Here is a 21,731-nt window from a genome sequence, read left to right as displayed (position 1 = left end):
TTGTGGACCACCAGTGGTCTGCAGACCATAGTTTGAGACTCTCTGCTTTACATAGTTTGGGTTATTAACACCTAGGCATTATTTCCTACCCATGTAAGTGATTTGAACCTTCCTCGAAACCAAGGGCAGTAGCCGACAGTGACATTCCACAAACCCGAATAGCGCTAGCAGAACTACGCTGAATTTTTCCATTGCGCAAGCAGTTGTCCATTATGCTTGTGCAATCAGTTGTGGAACTGGTTGTGGAACACATTGCACAATGGGTGCGAACAGTTGCATAGCCAGTAACTCAAGTGGGTTGCACAACCAGTTGCACAAGAGTTATGCAACACTGCTTGTGCTACCATGCTTGCGCAAATGTAACTTTAGTTAGATTCTTCTCTTGCTCATAGTTCAGAACCTAGTTTCCGCTAGTGCAACATCATTGCGCTAGCAGAATGACAGAGTTGTAAACTTCCCCAAGGACAAAATAAACTAGCCATGATATTTCTTTCAGTACATACTAACCACCATGAACAATTGGAAAAAGGGGAGAGAAACAAAAGTGCAAAACACATGGGAATGAAACAACGGATTAACCTGCCGGCCTTCCTGTGGGATAGCGTTTTATTTTGAAAATACCTAGACAATTTAAAGTGGTTTCATATTGCAGAGCATATTTTCACCCTGAGTAATGGAGAGCAGCTGGGAGTTTTGGACTGAGATGAGGGATCGCTGCTGATACATAATTCTAATGAAGCTGTTGGTTTCCATATGGAGTGAAGGTATGCACAATCTGTTGAAGTCACAGTCCTGTGCCAAGGGAGATATTAGGGCTGTTCAGAGAGTTAAGCATTAGGTTGCTCAAGTCTTCAAGCCCGACAGAGGGCTCGTATGTAGGACTCAATGTGGCACCCTTGTGCAGTCATGTCTTGTCAGCTGTTGTGGCACAAACTAGGGGCGGCCACAGTGGACGGCTGCAACTAACAGAAGGTTTTCCAAAAGGTATGTTTCTCAATTACTTTGATGCAGCTCTGTTCATGACAAACAGTTTCTAGAAAGCATTTGTGTTCATGCAGGCCTATGGCTGCATTTGTGTAAACAAGTGCGAACAGCACTAACAGTGCCATCCTAGGCACATCTACTCAGGAGTAAGCCACACTAAGTTCAATGGAGCTTACTTTCAGGTGACCGTATATAGGGCCGCAACCTAAAGACCCTGATAGGCTGTGCCCTCTTCTTCTGTATTGTTCACAGATGTTCTGTGGATGTTCCCAACCATTTCCTCACAAGGCGGGCAGTGTGCCGGTGAAGTCCTGGAACAATATCTCTGCAGAACTCTTTGTTGTTCTGCTCTTGTAGAAGGAGAGTAGTGCTTATCTATATATATACAGAGCAAATGTAGTGTAGTGGTGAGAGTGACGGACTGGGAGCCAGGAGATCCAGGTTCTAGTCCCCACTTGGCCATGGAAGCTCACAGGGTGACTTTGGGCCAGTCACAGACTCTCAGCCCAACCTACCTCACAGGGTTGTTGTTGTGAAGATAAAATGGAGAGGAGGAGGAGGATAATGTAAGCCGCCTTGGGTTCCTTGCAAGAGGAAAACAGGTGGGATATAAATGCAACAGATAAATAAATTATCTATGGGGTTGATGGAGCACTCTGAAAATGGGTGGTATGAACTCAACTCTTCCCCAACGTTTAAAGAAAGACACAGTTCAGGCATAGGAAAATGGGGGTCTCTTTAAAACAGGGTTACTAACTTTTCCTCATCATAGGGGAAAGCTACTTCCTCTAAATGGCACCCCTGAACATAAGTTGTTAAAAGAATAATTGTAGGTAATGTTATACTTTCAATTAACCCTGACTTCCTTACGAAAAAAAGCACAGCAGCCTCTTATTGAACCCTCATCGTGTTTCAGACCACATGTGCTTATGGCTTACAAATCTGATCCACTTTCTGATTTTTACATACGGTGTTATTAATATCATCATCATCATCATCATCAAAATGGGCCTGCAGGCTAGGCATTAAGCAAAGGACAAACAGACAGACCTGTGCATCCCGGGCCAATCTTTTAGGCTCCTTGGCTACCAGGCAGTGGAGTGAGCAGTGACAGGAGCGAGAACAAAGGCAAGTGGTCTCTGCTAACCAGGGTGGCCATGCAGATAGGGCCCTGAGGAAGAGGACAAATGAATGGGCCATGGCCAAGGGGACACTGGCCCACTTAGGGAAGGAGGGCACACTGAGGGTATCTTGCTTAAGATCCCCACCCCAATCTCTGGAGCCAGTATTTTTTCACATCTCCCCACTTCTTCTGGGGAGCTGTACAAACTCTACCACAGGGAGAGCAATTACATCCCATATGAGTTGCAAATATTCACCTTGAAAAGGATTATTGAGAAAGGAGGTCGGAGTAACTTGCACTTCTTGTTTCCCCTTATTTGTGTCATCTGAGGTCATTCTGAGATACTTTAATTCAGGGCTTGTTAAGGAAACGTCTTTCAGCCTCAGGTTTCTCCAAATGGAACAGCATTTCTTCCATCTGCTGGCCAGATTACAGCACCATCTAAACTTGGGAGACAGGATGGGTCAAATAAAATCTCCCCTTTGCTGCAGCCCCATACAAGCCGAGAAAGAATGGTGCAAAGCTGGTGAATACTTGGGAAGACATTGGCTCAGAGATGGTTTCCAATGTTGTTTTTGTCAAATGAAAGAAAAGCTGCATGGCCCCGTCAAAATGTGCAGGAAAAACAGACGGCGAGGAGTTGGGATTGCCCATGGCTTCTTTTGAAGTGTTTGGCTTCACTATGAGAATCATTCATTCATTCATTTTAGTACATTTTTATACCGCCCAATAGCTGAAGCTCTAAAAAAATTAGATTTTTCCTCCAAAGCATTTTTATCATGGGACCCTAATCCATGAACTCATTGGTTCCTTTATTGTCTTCACACCGACCTCCAGCATGGCACAGACCTGGTTCGCACAAAGCGACAGTGCACCACGGCTTAACTTACTTGTGGGGGCTGTTGTGTTGCACAGGGTTTGCTCTGGCTTGCCGTCGCAGGCGAACCCAGGTGGCAGGGGTTGTTTGAGAGTTGGACAATCTTCAAATAACCCTAAAACAAGCCCTGCCACCTGGGTTTGCATAATACAACGAGCCACGGCAAGTCAGGCACTCACAGGCGCCACGCAAATACGGTGCCCACGGGTGCCCTGAATGATGAGACAGGCCCTGCGGGTCAATTAAGCCACAGCGGGCTGTCATGTCATATGAACCAGGTCACTGTCACCATCTCTCATTGCACTCATGGTGATGTGATGCACCTCAGTCTCTGGTTGGTTGGTTTTGTGTCATCATTTAGCCATCCCTTCTTTTAATAAGACTTTGTACTGCTGAACAAATGCTGTAAAATCTTAATAATGAGCTACTATGGCAGTATTCTTTTGGATGGACTGGCACAGAGGAAGCTGCCTTATACAGAGTCTGACCCTTGGTCCATTTAGCCCAGTACTGTCAACCCTGACTGGTAGTGGCTCTCCGGGGTTTCAGGCAGGATTCTTTCCTAGCCCTACCTGGAGAAGCCGGGGATCGAACCTGGGACCTTCCGCGTGCCAAGCAGCTGCTCTGCTGCTGAGATATGGCTCCTCCAACCATATGACCCCTAGTATTTCCTCTTATCCCAAATTACCTATCCTGTCTTGTAATCTGTTCTGTATAGCATTTTTTAAACTCTATCCTTAAACTGTACGCTTCCCAAAAGACAGACAACAGGCAATTTAATTTGTACTCCATTTGCTCCTGATTTGTGGTGATCTACAGAGCATGAATGCATGCAAGCACATTAGGTCTGGATTGTGCTCTCCAATCTGGATTTATTTATGAATTTGACAGCAGCATGTAGCTAAGAATCTGCTTGCGTTGTTCTCTCGTGCACCTGATGGCAGTTGCTGGTTTGTTTTAGAGCCAGGAGCATCAATGAGGCTTTGAGTGAATAACTGCTTGTTACGCTGAATAAAGTAATCTTCTTCGTGTAGCTCATCTTTTTCTCTCCTCCTGCCCCCGCCAATCAAACTAATGGCAAAACTAGTAACAGAGAAGGTGGCTGAGCCAATGCAGGCTTTGGTACCACAAATTCAAAGACTTTGGCACCATGAAGGAAATCAGTAACACTGTCCTATTCCTCTAGATCTCAGCCACCTTGTATCCAGAATGTGTGCATACAGGGATGTTATAAAAGAGTTTTTCAATTAATACGTTAGGGATAGGAAGCAATCCTATGGGGATAGGTGGCCACCTCCAAACTCGGAGGCGACCATCTATCCAGTGCAGAGCAGGAGAAGCACAGAGGGGATTGTTCCCTCTGCGCTTCTCCTGCCCTGCATTTGCAGCTAGACAGCTGATTTTGGCTGTCTAGCCGCGGGACGGTGGAGCGGGGCAGGAGGCTGCTAGGATGTGTCATACTGGCATTTCTACCTTCTCCACCCCGGAACACCCCATTTTGGCCGCTCCACACTCCTCTTCAAAGCACAGAGCACAGGGCTGTTCCATGCTACTTGCAAGGCAGTGTGGAAGGGGGGAAGGTCAGTTCAAATATCCTATGGCCATCTAGCCACTGACTAGCGGCCATAGGATTTCTCTCTTAGTAACTGTGCTATGGAATAAACTAGAAGAAAAATTCTCACTATTTATTTGATTTGTACCCTGCCTTTCTACCAAAAATGGCACTCATTGCATTAGCAACCCAATCCTATGCATGTTTACTTGGAAGTAAATCCTCCTGGCTTCAGTGGAGCTTACTTCCAAATAAATGTGCATAGGATTGCAGTCTAAGACTGCAGTTCTATGAAGCCTTTGGAATAAATCTCACTGAAATAAGTGGGGCTTACTTCTGAGTAAACATGGATGTGTGATTGGGCTGCATCCTGCATGTCTCTTGTTAAGTGATGCCTTGCAATGTAAATCTAGTCCAGTATCCCCTATGCTGATGCTCTCTAGATATTTTGGACTACAACTCCCAGAATTCCTGACCATTAGTTGTGCTGGCTAAAGCTGATGGAAGTCCAAAACATTTAGAGGGAACCAGCTTGGGGAAAGTTGCTCTAGATTGTTGATATTGGAAGCTCTAGAATGCACCAGCTGAAGTATATTCCAGCTAGAGGGGGAAAACATGATGGCAAAAGAGAAGGAGAGAGAAGGAGAGTACAGAAATGCGTATAGGTGATTTGATGTTTTTCTTTCTCTATACATGGTCTTTTCTAGTCCTCTGCTGTTAAGACCTGCAATGCTTCATATGTGTGGCATTAGGTTTTCAGCACATTAAAATGGATAGGGTTACCCCCACAGTTAGGGCTTTAAGAGCTGTGTGATGTATAATGTCACATCAGTTACATTTTGATCCATTTTCTCATGCTAAATTGACTATATGGGGAAACCCAGATTTAAAAACTGGTAAGAAAATGTTTTTGTGGTGGACTTGGACAGATAACTTGATTTTTTACCTTGGATCAGCTAGAGGGTGATGATGATGAGCTTTTGTCATTGTCGGCTTTGCATGCCAAATATGACTTGCCTGCTATGGCTGAATGGCAATAAATGCAATTGCAACATTTGTTAGAATCTAGGTTTGGCCATTTGTCAATTCCCCCCACCCCTTCACTCTGGAAGCGCCTAAGTGGAGGATGAAATTAAGAGTTATTTGACAGCAGAGAAGATGAAACTGATAAGGATATTTACAAGAGTGGAATATGCCTCTGAAGGGCTACATAGTGGACAGGCAGACTTGCGATCATGCGTACTTGCACAAGATTGCCCATAAACGTGTTTAGCAACGGGCAGCAGAAGCAAACCCCATTTTATTCCTCTAATCATGATGGTGCTATGATTTAAGTGAGTTTAAAATGCAAAACTGCACATGCGCAGAGTGCATCTTTATTTCTTTTTTTCAGGGTTGGCAAACAGGGGTTTAGTTTTGGTAGGGATGGCGTGGGAGTCCAAGAAGGGGGTGGAGGCCAGCAGAGTCTCCCCCCACCGTCCAGTCTCCCAGATCCTGCTCACCGAGCCGTGTGGGGTGCTGATGGACCCAGCCACCAAGCACCCCGGAGCTCAGCGAGCGGCTAGGGGCCCTGCCAAGGACTCGTCCTGCCTGTGCCTGGAGGAGGACAGGGCTAGAGCGCTGGGGGGTGACCACGCTGGGACCCATCCTGCATCTGCCAGCTCTCGCGGAAGCCCTTGACAACCAGCGTGGGCAGGAGGGGCCTCAGTGGTGCCCCAGTGCTCTAGCCTTGTCCTCCTCCCAAGGAGGACAGGGCTAGAGCAGTTGGGGGATGCACCGCGCCAAGGGCTCCAGCAGTCAAGCCCTTGACTGCCAGAGTCCTTGGCTCAGAGAGGAGGGTCTGCTTGCACGGCTCGGCAGGCGGGAGACTCGCCGAGGGCGTCTGGGCCACATGAGGTAGGGGGCAGCCCGTCAAGCTCCCCCACACCCTGGATGGAGGTGGGTCTGTCCATCCTTATGTTTTGGTTTTGCTCTAACGTATACAGAATGTAGAAGCAGTTGAAAAGCATGGAACAACTGTGGTGGCAGAGAACAGAACTGTTGGTTGTCTGCTTTACAAGATGGCCATCTAAAGATGAAGACCATTAAGTGCAGGGTCTGAACTTACCTAGCTGCATGCTTGTGATTACAAACACGGAGCTGGAACCAAAGTGTTCCATAAGTTGTTTTAGGAGGGGAAGCATTTCAGGGGACACTCTGTAAGAAAAAAGAAATGTGACTTGTATGGTTTTCCCCACCCTCCCCCAGTAATATGATATACAATATTGGAAAACACTGGCTGGGATAACGCGCCACCTAGTCTGTTGCCTTCCAAATAGCTTGGACTGAATGTCTTTTCTGAGTTCAGGATGCTATCTGAGTAACAATGTACTGGACAATCTGTTCTTCGTAATCAAGATAAAGTGCTTCATACCAAGGAAGAAATTCTTAAAACTAGGCCTGGGCCTGCCAGCAAAATATGACTTGGACATTAACTGTAATTCATTGCCCAGCATGTACTGCTCAGGAAGATCTACTCGCGAAGATATATGTGTGTATTTAGACTATAGGCAATGCGGGTGCAACTCATGAAGTGCAGCAGTCGAGTTTAATGTCAAATCAGTGTTTAGCCTCTACACTAGCTAAACATTGCATAGACGTCCCCTGCCTCCTGATTCAGAAGTAGATACCCAGCATTTTTCTTCCATTTGCTCTAAAAACCCTGGTGTGCCTTCTCTGTTTGTCTGGCATATCGGCTATATGGTGGCGTTCCCAAGGGCCTCTGGTGCTTTGTCAGCACCTCTTCTGTCTTATTCGGTAGAAGCAGAGACATTAGCTCAGGTGTGGACCTGGCTCGACACTTCTTTAGCGTGTGTGTGCGTGCACATGTGTGACTTAGGGGCAAATAGCTCACGAGAGCTGAACCTAGATGTCTAGCTAATCCCTAGACTGATGTCTCCACCAGTTCCTCTCTCCTCTGTACACTTCTTGAAACAGAGGGAAGGAACATGCAGAGCCGAGCCTCCAGTAGAAAGAGGAACTTTCTTTCTGGTGCAGTCCGTCCAGCAGGGCCGGTGTCAGGGGGACGGTATTGTTGGGCCCCTGTCCTTGCCTGCATCCCACCAGGGGCCCCACGCTCCCAGCCTCTGGAGCCGCTTGGCCCTCCTCATCCTCTTCGCTGTTGCTGCCAGTTCCACCTGCCCTTTCTGAGCACGAAAGCAAAATCAGAGGCCTGAGTGCAGTGTGAGGCTCTAAATGGCGCACTCCACGGCTGGGCCTTTCTTCTTGTGTGTGCACCTCTCTGCTTGCATCCCGCTCTCTTCTTCCCCTGTCTCGGAGCAGGGTGCTGCCACAATTGCCCAAGCAGAGCCAAGCGCTTCCGAATGCTGAAGAGAGGTCCTTAAGGAGGAGCAGTGGCACACAGGAGCATGTGGGCAGACAAGGGGAGCCATGTAAGGGCAGCTGGCAGCGCTGACCACCTGGGCGCAACAGTACAGCGTGCCAGATCACAGGAGAGGGGTGCAGAGTGGGGCTGAGGAGGGTGTGGGGCCTGGGAGGAGAGTTGGTGGCCAGAGAGGGGGGCCCTGTGGGCTAGCGCTTCATGGGTTCATGGGCCCGTCGTTATTGTTGCTGATTATGCTGAAGTTGTTACTAGATTTATATGGATGCCAACCCACACGTGCTTCCTGGGCAGCTTACAAAGCGAAATAAAATACAATAAGATATTAAAATACAAAATAATAATTAAAGAAGGTAAAAAAAAAAAACCCAACAAAATACAGCCAAAACATTCCTGTCTGGCAGAGACAAAATGAAATCACTTAGCCGCTGAAATGCCCTTACAGCTTACAGCGAGAGCCCGGATTTTGCTTAAAATGCGAATTTTTCCAAAGGCCTTGCAACAGGTCTTCACCGAGCAACAGAAAGACACAAAGATGGAACCAGGGGAAGCTATTCTGCAGCTGGGGTGCCATCACTGAGAGGGCCCTCTCCCTAGTACCACCTGCCTGACGTCAGTCTTTACCTAGCCATAGCTGGAGATGCCAAGTATTGAACCTGGGACCATTTGAAGGCAAAGCACAGGCTTCAACCCCAGCGCTGTTGCAAACTCCCCTGCTGCCACACGTGCCACCACCATGTCGCCTCCCATTGCCGCTGTATCATCCCCACCCCCCCACTCCCCATTTCCCCACGTTGTCCCACACACACTCTGCCACTGTTGCCTGCCCTCTGGCTCGCACTGGGAATCCACCGGGAGGGCGGGCTCTCTGAACAGCTGTATCAGCATGCCTCTTCAGAAAGCTGGCCAGGCAGAAATGCCTGGCTCTGAAGGGGGCCTTCCTTAGAGCCAGGCATTGTGGGAGGAGTGTCCCAGGAGTTCTGAAGAGCCAGAACCGGCCAGACCCAAATGCCTGGCTCTGAAGAGGTCCTTCCTCAGAGCCAGAACTGTGGGAGGGGAGTCCTGGGAGATCTCAGAGTGAGCCAGAGGGTGGGCAGCTGCTCACGACACCCACCTGCCCTCTGTCTCACTCTGTTTTTGCTGAAAATATACTTATTTGTATGTGCTCTGACATGAAATTTAATGAAATATGACTTTCAACTGTCACTGCTATTGCACCTTTTTGCTAGTAAACATGACCCTGAAATAATGTTTGCATAATGCTCAATGCTGGACCTTCTGTAGTTCATTGGAAAATCCTTTGAATTGTGATGAAAACAATATCGTGCTTCATGACGGAGGCCGCTTTTTAATCTCCTCCTCCTCAGCTCAGATTGTTCTTGCTGATTAATGACCCTGGCTGGATCATTTATTGTCTCTTGTAGGACCTGATATCTACGCAAAGCATTGTTAACTGCCTCCTGTGTTTTCAGCCTGTATTTGGGGAGAGTGCTCCAGAATTTGCTAGCTTGGAAGTTTTTTATTTTGTTTCACTTCTCAGCATTACTGAGGCCCACATTGTGGAAGGGTAGTACTGGTGTTAGTTTGTTGCCACAGAAACAACAAAAAGTGTTGTGACGCTTGGAAGATGTATTGTGGCATAAATTTTCACGGACTACAGGGTAGTATCCCATGTTAGTCCTACTTAGAGTAGACCAGTTGAAATTAATGGGGCTTGTTAGTCACAACTGACCTAAGCCCCATTCATTTCAGTGGATCTACTCTAAGTAGGACTAACACTGGCTACTACCTGTAGAGCCCACACTTCATCAAAAACACCATCTGCATCAGGCTGAAGTGTGTTTTGCACAAATAACTGAGGCAAAATACTATATTTAGTAGATCTTTGGTATCAAATAAACTGATTCATATGACAGAATTTCCCTCCCCCCCTCCCCAAATTGCATAAGTTTTTTTTGTGAATTCTAATTTCCATATAATCCTATGCAGATATTGTTTCAAAGAATTCAAATTGTATAAATATCCAAAACAGGGCTGTGCAGGGACCCCCCAACCCACTTCAGAGGCTGATTCAGAGCTTCTGAATCAGCCTCGAACCACCTTGGGCGGATCCAGAGCCAGGCTGACCCACTTTGGCCTCTGGACCTGAAGCGAGATCCAGACAGCCAAAGCACTGCTGCCCACCCAGCCGGCAAGCCCCGTGCCCACCCACCCCCACCCAGCCATGCGAACCCCTTGCTCCTCCTTAACTTGGACCCATGCGGAGTGCCCACAGCCATCACCATCTTGGGGGAAATCACCATTTTCTTTTAAAATGGCAACTCTTTTTCCAGTTATTAAATGTTGCATAGATTGCGACCATAAAGGGGCCATCTACACAACATTACAGGTGTAAATGGGCCATGTATGCTTGTGATGATGCGTAGACGGCCCCTTTATGGCTGCAACCTATGCAACATTTAATCACCAGAAGAAGAAGAGGCTACTCCCTCCAATACAGTGATGGCTGCAGCCACTCCCCACGGGTCTAGCTAAGGAGGAGGGGGCCTGCACAGCTGGGTGGGTGGCTGTCCAGATCAGGCCAAAGTGGCTCGAAGCACTTTGGATTGATCCCAACCTGCTTCAGGCTAATCCCAACCCACTCTGGAACTGGACTGATTTGGTCCAAATCACCACGATCGGCTTCAGAATTCAGTATGTGGACCTAAGCGGTGCACAGCACTAATCCAAAATGTTTTGGATGCACCCTGGCCGCAGCAATACTTGAGGTTGTGTTGTATTTTGACGGTGCACTATGGCCAGGACTAGACAATAGGTTTATTATACTATTGGCTCACCTGGGCTTCCCACCCCCACAAGAAGAAGCAGCCACAATGGGGGTGGGGGGTGGAATATAGATTGGGACCACAGTGCACAATGATGCAGGTTTGACCCTTCACCATTTTCTTCTCCAAGCTCACCTTTGAAGCTGCTATTTGTCCCCTGAAGGTGCAATGGTAGCAAATGGCAGCAAAGAGCAGCATTGAGGGAGAACTGCCAATGAGAAAATGGTGTGTAGGGAAGAGGCAATGGCACAGTCCACCATGGCTGCTATTTCAAAAGAAAAGAAAAACAAAACCCAAGGGAGACAATCACGTGGTAAATGTATCATCTAGTCCCATCACTATATTTCCCTCCCGCTTTAGCAGACATAATTTGTATTTTCAGACTGGTATATTTAAGGAAGGGGTGGGCATTTGGCCCCCAGCCTCTGGTGCATTCCCAACTATCATGCTACTGAAATTTGAGTCAGTAAAATCCCAGTGGTTTGCTGCTGAATTCCAGTGGCGGACCACTAAAGGTGCTTAAAAACAAGCTTTGCTTGTCCTTTTAAAGTATCCGTAGCCATTTGCCACTGAAATTCAGCAAACCGTGTGTGTGTGTGTGGGGGGGTATTTGCTTCTGCAGCACCACAGGAGTGCAACCCACCCATTGGGGTGGGGTGGGAAAGTCCAGAGGGGTGGAAACTGGCCCCTCAGGCCCCCGAAAGTGATTCCTTTAACCCTGATTTAAAGTTAAGCTCCAGAATCTATTCTTCTTATTCTTCTTATTCTTATTAGCATTTCTATACCACCCTATAGCTGAAGCTCTCTGTGCAGTTTACAGAAATTAAAACATCAAAATACAATATACAATTGATAGAAAGTGTTTGGTAAGAACTGGCCTTCATCTCAGTGCCCCTGTGTACCTCCAGCTCCTGTTGACTTCACTGGGAGCTGAGCTTTCTTATCTCTTCTGAAAATCACAGCAGGGTTTTTGTTTTGTTTTAAAGGGGGAGGCTAGCATTTGAAATGCCCACCACATCTGCCTTAAATGTTACTGATACAAGGATAAATAATAAACTCTTACCACCTCTCCGAGCAGTTAGAAGTTCCTGCTGCACAATGCTGACCTGGGTTTGGTTTCCTTTGGAAGGAAGTCACCGGAGGCGTATGACATTTTATAATATTTCTCTTTATTTAGAAATAACAACACCCCAACATAGACAGCCAGATCCCCCACCCCACCATCAGATCTCCAGAGAGAGCAGCTCCCTGCCCCACAACAGGCACCTTCTAGAGCTTGCAGCTTAGCTCTCTCTGTGCCACTGTGCAAAACTTGCATTGTTTGCACTCCAAAATCTTTGTTGTTTTCCACTCACACTTGTCCTCTCCCTCTGGCTGGAGGGGAGGCTAAGGATGAGTCATCATATCCTTCTTCCCTAGCCTTCCTGGGCCATTTACCTGTAGTTTCACTAACAAAAGTTGTGCCTGGCAAATTTGCCACTGACTATTTAGGGAGTTCCCATCCCAGCAGTATGTCTGGTTCTATTAACCCTCTCCTGTCAACCACAACCCCCATATCTTTCAACAATGTTTCCAGATAACAGGTGCTATTCTTTTCAAAAACAACAGCCCCATCACAACACACCTACTCCTTAGAGCACAAGAAGAGCTCTGGTGGATCAGACCAAAGGCCCAGCATGTCCAGTGTCCTGTTTTCCACAGGTGCTAATCAGTTGCCTCTATGAAGCCCACAAGCAGGACATGAGAGCAAGGGCTCTCTTCCCATGGCTGTTTCCAGCAACTGGTAATTCAAAAGCATCCTGCCTCTGGCCCTGAAGGGAGTGAATAGCCATCATTACTAGTAGCCATTGATAGTTTTATCCTCCATGAATTTGTCTAATCCTTCCTTAAATCAAGACACTAAAAGATCACCTCCAATAAAAAGGAGATGCTTTCCTTGTACTAAAGAAGGGTGGCAAGGTGGGCTGGAGGGGTGGGGTGGGAGGAATCACATCATGTATAGTTTTTGTTTTCATGCTTAGGGTGTAATTGGTTACATTTTATCTTATTTCATTGGACACATGCAATAAGATAAAATACACATTACCTCCTCCTTGATCGAACTAGTTGTCCCTTTCTAGAGTCACTACTACAGGTGCCATTTCCTCTAGTGACAAGAAGTCATCTTGAACCATCAGGATGAGTGAAGGCAGGAAAGTTTAGTTTTGCTAATTTATATGCTGATATATAGTATTTTTAAGGCACTCTTCTTTCTCTTAAAACACTCGAAGTGGCATACAAAACATAAAAGCCACATGTGCAAACGATCCGTAAAAACAACAGTAAAATAGGAGTGAAAGGCAGGACAACTGCAGTAAAACGTAAGGGAATGCTGAATCTTTGTGATTCAGCTGCATTGTGGATCAGGAGAAGGTGCTGTAGATCTCTACATGTCCATGAGGGTGGGGTGGGGGCCACTTCCTTCAACAAACAACGGAATGCTCTGTGCATGACAAAAGAGTTCCCTGCATACAAACATAATTTTGTATGCAGGATTGGATCCAGACTTAGGGTTCTTCCAGGCAGAGTGGTCCTAGTGCTAATAATCAAAAGGCCTTGTGCAGAAATTCCGTCTTTCCTTACTTAACGGATTTTCCATGGTAAGAAAAAAAGATGGAAGAAGCAGTGGGAAAACACTGGAGGGCTGCAAGTGGAAGACGTTATCATCTGGAAACACTCCCCCCTCCCACAAAATTCCATGAATGAGGAAGGGTGGTGGTGTGATAAAAGTCTTATCCAGAAACACTCTCAGACTTAGAGTAGATCCATTGAAATCAATGAGACTTAAGTTAGCCATGACTAACTTAAGTCTAATTGATTTTAATGTGTGACTAAGGCTAGATCTACACTAGTGCTTTTTATCAGCATTGAAGTACACTGATAACTGTTGGGGCATATTATGCATTCCGTATACTGCATTTCTAGTGTTATTTCCCACTTCTTATTCCATATTATCCGAAATTCTGCAACAGATGTAATTGTGTGTGCTATGAGGTATAAAGGCACAACAGGGATATAGCATTACCATGATGGGATTGTATCAATATGACACCAGGTGGAGATCTGGCCTTAGTCTGGATCCAACCCATGAAAGATAACAGGATAGGTTTTTTTGTGTGTGTGGACACGTGTATATGTGTAACTCCTTGGAGTCCTATGGAGTTTTGGATCGTGACCAATATCTCTCATACCATCTGTTGAAGATATAATATTAAGGACAGGGAACACTAGGTGTCTAGCTAGGATCTCAAGCCTTAATGCATCTTCTTCGTAACAGCTTGTGCTGGAGCCTATCAATGCAACCCCCCCAAAAAAACAACCAGGGGGGAGGCAGAGAGAAACCGCACTGTGAAGTTCTGCTGCAATAGATGGTTCCTTGGGGACTGTTGCCAGTTACTACAGGACCAGAACAGATGCAGAATTGAGAACTTGTAATTGGCTTCCAGACCCTGACAGGTAGTAGTTACCCCTGGCTGTGCTCCACTGAGAGAAGCTAAGAATCTGGTTTTGACTTCACATATACTTCATATTTGATATGATTTTTTCCATAATGACTTCTAAAGGGGAAAAAATTGTTTAGATATGGGGAATGACAAGCTTGAACAAAGTTTTCCTCATAGTAAACCAAAAAACAAACAAAGCAGCATTAAGTGAAAAGCAATTGAAATAAACTGCATGCCAGCACCACAGTACCCGACTCTTTTCTCCATCAGTACAATCTGCCATTTTTCAAACCTCTTCGTATTCCCTTGGCAGTGGCTCCCTTGCAACAAATGGGCCACCTGCCTCATTTGCTGGAAAAAGAATGTCCAGACTGGTAATGCATATATGCTCAATTATATGTACATTTTTGGTGCTACAGAAATGTGCACTTTGCTGATCATGCTGAGTGAGTTGAGCACTGGCTCAGTTTAGACATTGTGCCAAACCATAGGTTGTCATAGCTGTGGTTTAGAATCCAAACTGTGGTTCTAACTTCCAATATATACTTGGCAAATTATTATTTAAAGCTGCTTGTCACTCAGCTTCATTGGTTTACTTTTGTGTCCAAGATGCAGCAGCCTCTGGAGGTGGAGTGAGGGCCATAAGTGTCAATTCAAACCATGGTTTATGATTCCGATGCGCACTGATCCCACAAACCGTGGTTTGTCCATTCAGCCATTGCAACCAAACTATAGTTAAGCTTCCTGAACTATGGTTTGGAGTGATGTACCAACTGACATCACATCAAATTCACCCTAAGGCAGGGGTGGGCAGTTTGTGGATTGTCACTCCCATCAGCATAGCCAATGCATGAGAAAAAAAGAAGAGAAAGGGATGCTCCCTTTTCTCAATGATGTAGAAAAGAATATAGACATCTGATCAGGAACTGGTTTTGCTCGAGGACTGCTTTGAGGAGGGAGTGGCTTGTGTGGGCTAAACCCCTTTCCATTGCTGCAGATGGCACATCTTGCACAAAATATTGGCTTCTGTCTTGTCAACTAGGGAGCTAATGGCATATGTCTGGGGGTTAGGGTTGGGCCAGTGGCCAACCCCTAATATATGCATGCCCCCAAATGGAAATGTGTCAGAATCTGTTTCTGTACTGAACTATCAGTTGTTAAAACAAGAGTGGAAAGAGTGGCAAAGATAAAGTAAATAATATAGTCCCCTGGCTGGATAGCTTCCTGTATTCACTCCTATCCAGACAAAAACTTGGCAGGGTCTTTATGGGTACATTGGTAAGCTTAGAGGGGTGGGGGGAACCCTCGGTTGATGATCTGGAAACTTGGTCATGTAGCAGATAAGAATGTCACTAATAGAGATGGACGAATCTTCAATTTTGGTTTCTCATTTTTTTCCACTTGTAAGTTTGGTTCATCCTAAACTTCATTTTTTTAAAATGTCTGCATGAAAATTCGTTACAATGTTTGTGCACATTTCTCCTGACACATGCATGATTGTATGCAATTCACTAAATTCACTAATTTTTTAATGCACTTTTGATTGGAGAACTCCACTGCAAAATTCAGAGAAGTGTGAATTTTGAAGGATAACTGTGTTTCAGTCCGCGTATTGGTCCCAAAAGGCGAAATTAGGTACGTGTGCATTAAAGTGTGAACCGAATGAATTTCTCCCCCCTCCCTAGTCACTAGTGACATAGTGCTCTACTTACTGCCAGTAGAGCACGCACAATTATCAGCCTGTGTTTTGAGGTTCGTATGTTTGTTTTTTGTCTCATTCTAATTTTTATCGGTAACACACCAATATTATATTGCTTAAGTTTTCTACTTTTTTAACTCTGTGATTCTGTACAAGACAAAATGGAATCAGTGCCAACAGATAAAGCAGCCTACCTCATTAAAAAAGTTTTCATTTTGCATCCTCACCACAGTGTTTTTATTGCATCTGAGGCAGTGAGTTTAAGTACTTCATTGTTTGTAAATTGTAGCCCCCCGTTTTTGAAAATGTTTCTGAAAATGTCTTTGAAAATGTTACTGTAACAATTCTTAAAAAATAAGTTCAGTGCTCATTTGAAACAATGCTTTCATATATGTGTAATTACAATAATGATTTATAACTAATATTGGCATATTCATTTTTTAAAAATTATTCAGACTTTATATCTGCAATATCTTTACAGTTTTTTTCAATCTGAAGAAGCTATTTATATGCAAAAAAGGGTCACACTGGGTTCCTGTAAAGACCTTCAGAAAAGATTCCTGGAAAAAGATTTTTAGAAAGACACTGATGAATATACTTTTTGATATAGATGTTCAATTTTTCTACTATTACATGTATAATATTACATTTACATTGTTTTTTCACATTTATATTATCTCTGTTTAAGCACTAATTATTTTCACTAAAAGATAAGTCATCAAATATTATAAACGATTGTGTGTTTCTATTATTATATTATTTGATTAGTATACCTAGACCAGTTTTCAGTTGTGTGCTATTTGCAGTTCTATAATTTGGTTCTCTATGAATATGAACTTGAGCACACTCTGGGAGAGAATGGAGGACAGGAAAGCCTGGCATGCTATGGTCCATGGGGTCATGAAGAATCAGACACAACTTAACAACTGAACAACAATTTGGTTCTCTACAACTGTAGCCCTGTTTTTTGTTCTATGTTATGAAAAGTACACGTTGCAGGCAACCCTAGGAAAAGTAGCTTTGCAGCCCAACCAGACAGGTGAAGAGGATGGTCCACATTGCAGTGATGAAGACATACAGCCAGTTAGTCAAACTTGTTCACAAATGAAAAGGAACGAGATGAAGGTTCATAAAAGCAACTTGGACTCAGTTCACAGTTTCTCATGTGTCATACACTCAAAGGCCAACTCTGATGGAGTCTGTGTTAAATACCGCATGAATCTGGTCAGGCGCCATGTTTCTGAGGGCTACCCAGTTCTTTACAGAGTAGAGGGACAAACCAGACATGATGGTGCAGCTGTATGTATTTTATTCACACATCTGCCCTGTTCATATCTAAAGCTGCAGTGGGTTGGCCTGTTTTTTACAAGAAAAGGGGAGTGTGGGCAGGGGACCATACAGCCCTGGCCCAACTTATCTTGCCTCCTGAAGCGAGGACACGCGCCACCTCACATCCCTTTCCGCCTCTGCCTCCCAACCCTTCTTGGTTGCGGGGGTCTCACAAGAGCTCGCCTATGTCCTGAGAGCTTGCTCGAACTCTCGTAAGATCTCGCTCTTGCAAGAGTTTGGGAAGATCTTATGAGAATTCGAGCTCACTCTGGGAAGGGTTCAGCCGATATCTGATAGGGCCCAGCCACAGCTGCAGTGAGCGGGGGTGGTGGTGGTGGTGGTGTCTGCAATGAGAGGATTGTGATGGGAGGGCATGCAGCTGCTCCAGAGAGCCCTGCCACCTGCTCTCTTGCTGCAGCAAATGCCGCAGTAGGAGAATGGCTGGTGGGGCTCTCCGGAGCACATCACTGGGCCCTCCTGGCAGGGGTGGGGAGTGGCGCTGCTCCTCTTGCTCTACCACCTGATGCAGGCGCATCAGTCCACGTCATGGTAGGGCTGGCCCTGGGACCATCGTCAGCTTAGAGACTGCAAAGTATTTCCCTGGACATAGCCAAATACACTGGGAGGTTTCCTGCTGCTGTAGCAATACTTTCCCTCAGAAGATCTCTGTCATTTGCAGTGGAGATTGGAGCTATTAGGTGAAAAAAAGCAGAATGTTGGTGCCAGAAATTTTTCTTTTCCCCTCCCCATCCCTTTTTCCTTTTGTATCATGTCTTGTTAAACTGTAAGCCTGAATGGAGGGACTCACTTGTTTCTAATGATCTGTAAGCTGCTCTGGGTGCCTTTCTGGCTGAAGAGTGGAATATAAATGCTTCAAATAAACAAACAACAAACAAAAATCTTAACCAGCAAAAATAGAACCAACAGCTGAAACATTATTCCCAGTGTAGTTGGACTGTATTTCTATTTTAAAACTAATAAAAAGAAAAGATGGGGAGGGGAAGATGGAAGCAATGTCATGGCATCTATTGGAGTTTTGTCAATTGGATATAAGAATGCATTTGAAGATGGACGTCTCAGTATCAGAACTAACTCATAGGCTGAATCTACACATAGCAGGTATACCGTTATCATAAGTCTTGGTACACATGACACCAATGGGCACCAATAGTTATGATAACGCTATGATAACGGTATAACTGCTATCTGTAGATTCAGCCTAACTTGGTGAAAAGTTGCTAAGAGAGCAGCTTCCAACCAAATTACTAATTTAATTTCCTGCATAAAACATACTGGGGCTGAAAATGTGTGCCATTTTGTTTGCCACAGGCAACATAGCACCATAGCTCTTGGAGGCCCATCTTCTCCTCCATTGGATATCTCATGTTCCTACTCTGGCCCTAATCCCTGCGTTAGTACACAGGGGCTTTGGAAGCTGGGGAATGGAGTTCAGTGGCTGCAGGGCCATGTACATAGCTGTCAGGGTGGAAACTGAGCTGATAGAACCCCAGAGCAGTTCTGATTCTGAGGAGGATCAGCAACCCGTGGGAGAGGAGCCAGCTCATCCATCACAGGCACAGCAGCTGGCAGAGATTCCTCCTGCCAGCATTCCTGAGATAGAGAGTGATCCTGGCAGTGAGAAAGTGTGGGAGGGGGCTTGCTAGACGCTTGACACAGACGCAGGGAGCGACGAGCAATGGAGGGCGTGGAAAGGAGGCATAGTGCCCGTTTGGCGCGCAAGCAACGGCCGCCTCCCGTGGACCCAAGGATCTCTCCCTAGCCCATAAGTTCAGGGTCTTCAAGTGACTCTCCTTCAGATGGGAATCAACTGCCTACTCGGTGCATAGGCCACTCTGCTGTTCCTTGCTTAGTCGCAGGTGATTAGCATCTGAAAGAGTCATTAAGTTGTAAAAGGATTAAAGCCTTGAAAAGAATCCTTTCATCTGTGTCTTGAGTTGGCTATTGGAGTCTACAGAAAGAGGCTGCTAGGGCACCTCTTGACAGCTTGATCCCCGTTCCTCTTTCTCTCTCTCTCTTCTCCTACTGCCGAATGGAGGGTGCCAGGGATCCGGCAGTGCAAGCTTTGGCGCAAGAGAACCAGATTCTCCGTGATCAAGTGGCTCAACTGACAACTGCAGTACAGAATCTGCAAGCTGCGGTTCAACCCCCACCACCTCCGATTCCACCCTGCCGCAAGTGCCCAGTGGCTTTGCCAGATAGGTTTCCTGGGGAGAAAGGACTTTTTCAGATTTTCCGGGCCCAATCGGAGCTGTACATGCACCTTCGACCTGAGGATTTCCTGATTGAACAGGTTCATGTGGGATTCATCATTAACCTACTTTCGGGTAGGGATGTACGAAAGTCACCTTTTCGCAGCTTGGCTTCGCAGTGGGGGGGAGGTGCTTCACTTCCCCCCCCCCCCGAAGTTCAGGTGAACGGGGGGAGGCTTCCCGCCTCGCCCGGCCGAAATTCAGGCTGGGGAGAAGGGCCCCGTCTCCCTGGCCGCGAAACAAAAAGTAAAAAAAAAAAAAAGACCCCGTGATAGGCTACGTGGCGATTAACGTAGCCTATCATGGCTAGATTTCCAAAGTCAGCCATGATAGTCTACGTAAATCATCACGTAGCCTATCACGGCTGACTTTGGGGGGGGAAAAAAAGTGCATACGCAAATGGCAGCGGCCCATGGGCGCCGCCATTTGCGTTCCTTATTTTGGCACGTCTAGTCTACGTAAAGATTTACGTAGACTACGGTGAAAATAAGGGCAACACAAATAGCGTTGCCCTTATTTTCGCCGTAGTCTACGTAAATGTTTACGTAGACTACACGTGCCCAAATAAGGAATGTAAATGGCGGCGCCCATGGGCGCCACCATTTGCATACATGCTTTTCCCCCCCCCCAAAGTCAGCCGTGATAGGCTTCGTAAGGATTTATGTAGCCTATCACGGCTGACTGCAGGGATGCAAACGGCGGCGGCTATGGCCGCCGCCATTTGTGTCCTGGCAGGAAACGCGATTCGCGGCCGGAGGGACGGGGCGCCTCCCCCCCGGCCAGAATTTCGGCCGGAGGGATGGGGCGCCTCCCACCCCGCCCAGAATTTCAGGGGGAGGAACGGAACGCCTCCCCCCCACCGCGAAGCAAGCTGCGGGATAAGGTGAGGGACTTTCGTCCATCCCTACCTGCCTCTTCCTGCCCCCTTGGCAGTGGAGTCCATCGATGGGCATCCTCTTTCTTCGGGCGTGGTGACCTGGATTACAGCTCAGCTCACTCTGTGCGTCCAGTCCCACGTTGAGCAGATTCAGTTTCACTTGGCCAAGGTTCCCCAATACCCAATCGTGCTGGGTGTTTCCTGGCTCTCTAAGCATAATCCTCAGATTTCTTGGGAGCTTCAGCAAGTGGAGTTTGCATCTCCCTACTGCCAGGAGCATTGCTTCCCGATCGAGGCGCTAGTCCCAGCCCAGGCCTTAACCCTTTCCTCCCCCTCATCATCTGCTTCTGGCAGTTCTTCAGCTACCATGATCCTCCCAGAGAAGTATGCAGCTTTTGGGGATGTTTTTGACAAGAAGGAGGCCGACCAGCTCCCCCACCACCACCCATTTGACTGTGCCATTAACCTCATTCCGGGGGCGACCATCCCCACTGGACGACTGTATTCGATGTCAGAGCCGGAACTTCGAGCTCTGCGAGAGTTCTTGGACACAAATCTCAAACGTGGCTTCATTCGCCCTTCCTCCTCCCCCACCTGTGCCCCTACCATCTTTGTGGCCAAGAAATCTGGAGAACTCCGCCCGGTGCACAACTATAGAGCCCTCAATTCGGTTTCGATCCCTGACAAGTACCCCTTCCCCCGATGATGATCCTGAGATGCTGGAGCGCCTGGGGTGAGCCAAGATTTCCACCTTAAGATTTGCCATGTGAAGGCCTCTGACAACCTACAAGCAGATGCTCTTTCTCGTAAGCCAGACCCCCAGCCAGGGGGTGAGGGAAATCCCCCCCCCTCTGATTCTTCCCCCCCAGAGCCTAGCAGCAGCTGTGGTGCCTCACTCTTGGGAGGAGCTCCTTCACTCTGCACAGGCTCAGGATGTTTTTGTTCGCACAAAAGTGGAGGAATTGGGGCTAGCCTCTGCCCCCCCACACCCCTTTCTCTTTGAGAGGTGGCCTGCTTTACCATTCCGGTCGGGTCTATGTGCCTTCTAGACCCCTCCGTGAGAAGGTCCTCCATCAGTGCCATGACTCCCCAACTGCTGGGCATTTTGGCTTCACCAAGACCCTGCACGGAGTGATGCGGGATTTTTGGTGGCCTCCTGTGTGTCAAGATGTCAAGACCTATCTCGCCTCCTGCCCAACCTGCCAGTGGGAGAAGGCCCCCTCAGGCAAGCCCACAGGCTTGCTTCACCCCTGCCTACCCCCTCAGGACCTTGGAAACTGCTCTCCCTTGACTTCATCACTGAATTGCCCCCCTCACACGGTAAGACCACCATT

The sequence above is a fragment of the Heloderma suspectum genome, chromosome 1 (assembly GCF_057233095.1).
Source record: "Heloderma suspectum isolate Gila_16-S chromosome 1, 16-S_ref, whole genome shotgun sequence".
Lineage (NCBI taxonomy): Eukaryota > Metazoa > Chordata > Lepidosauria > Squamata > Helodermatidae > Heloderma > Heloderma suspectum.
Note: the sequence above shows the minus strand (reverse complement) of the source record.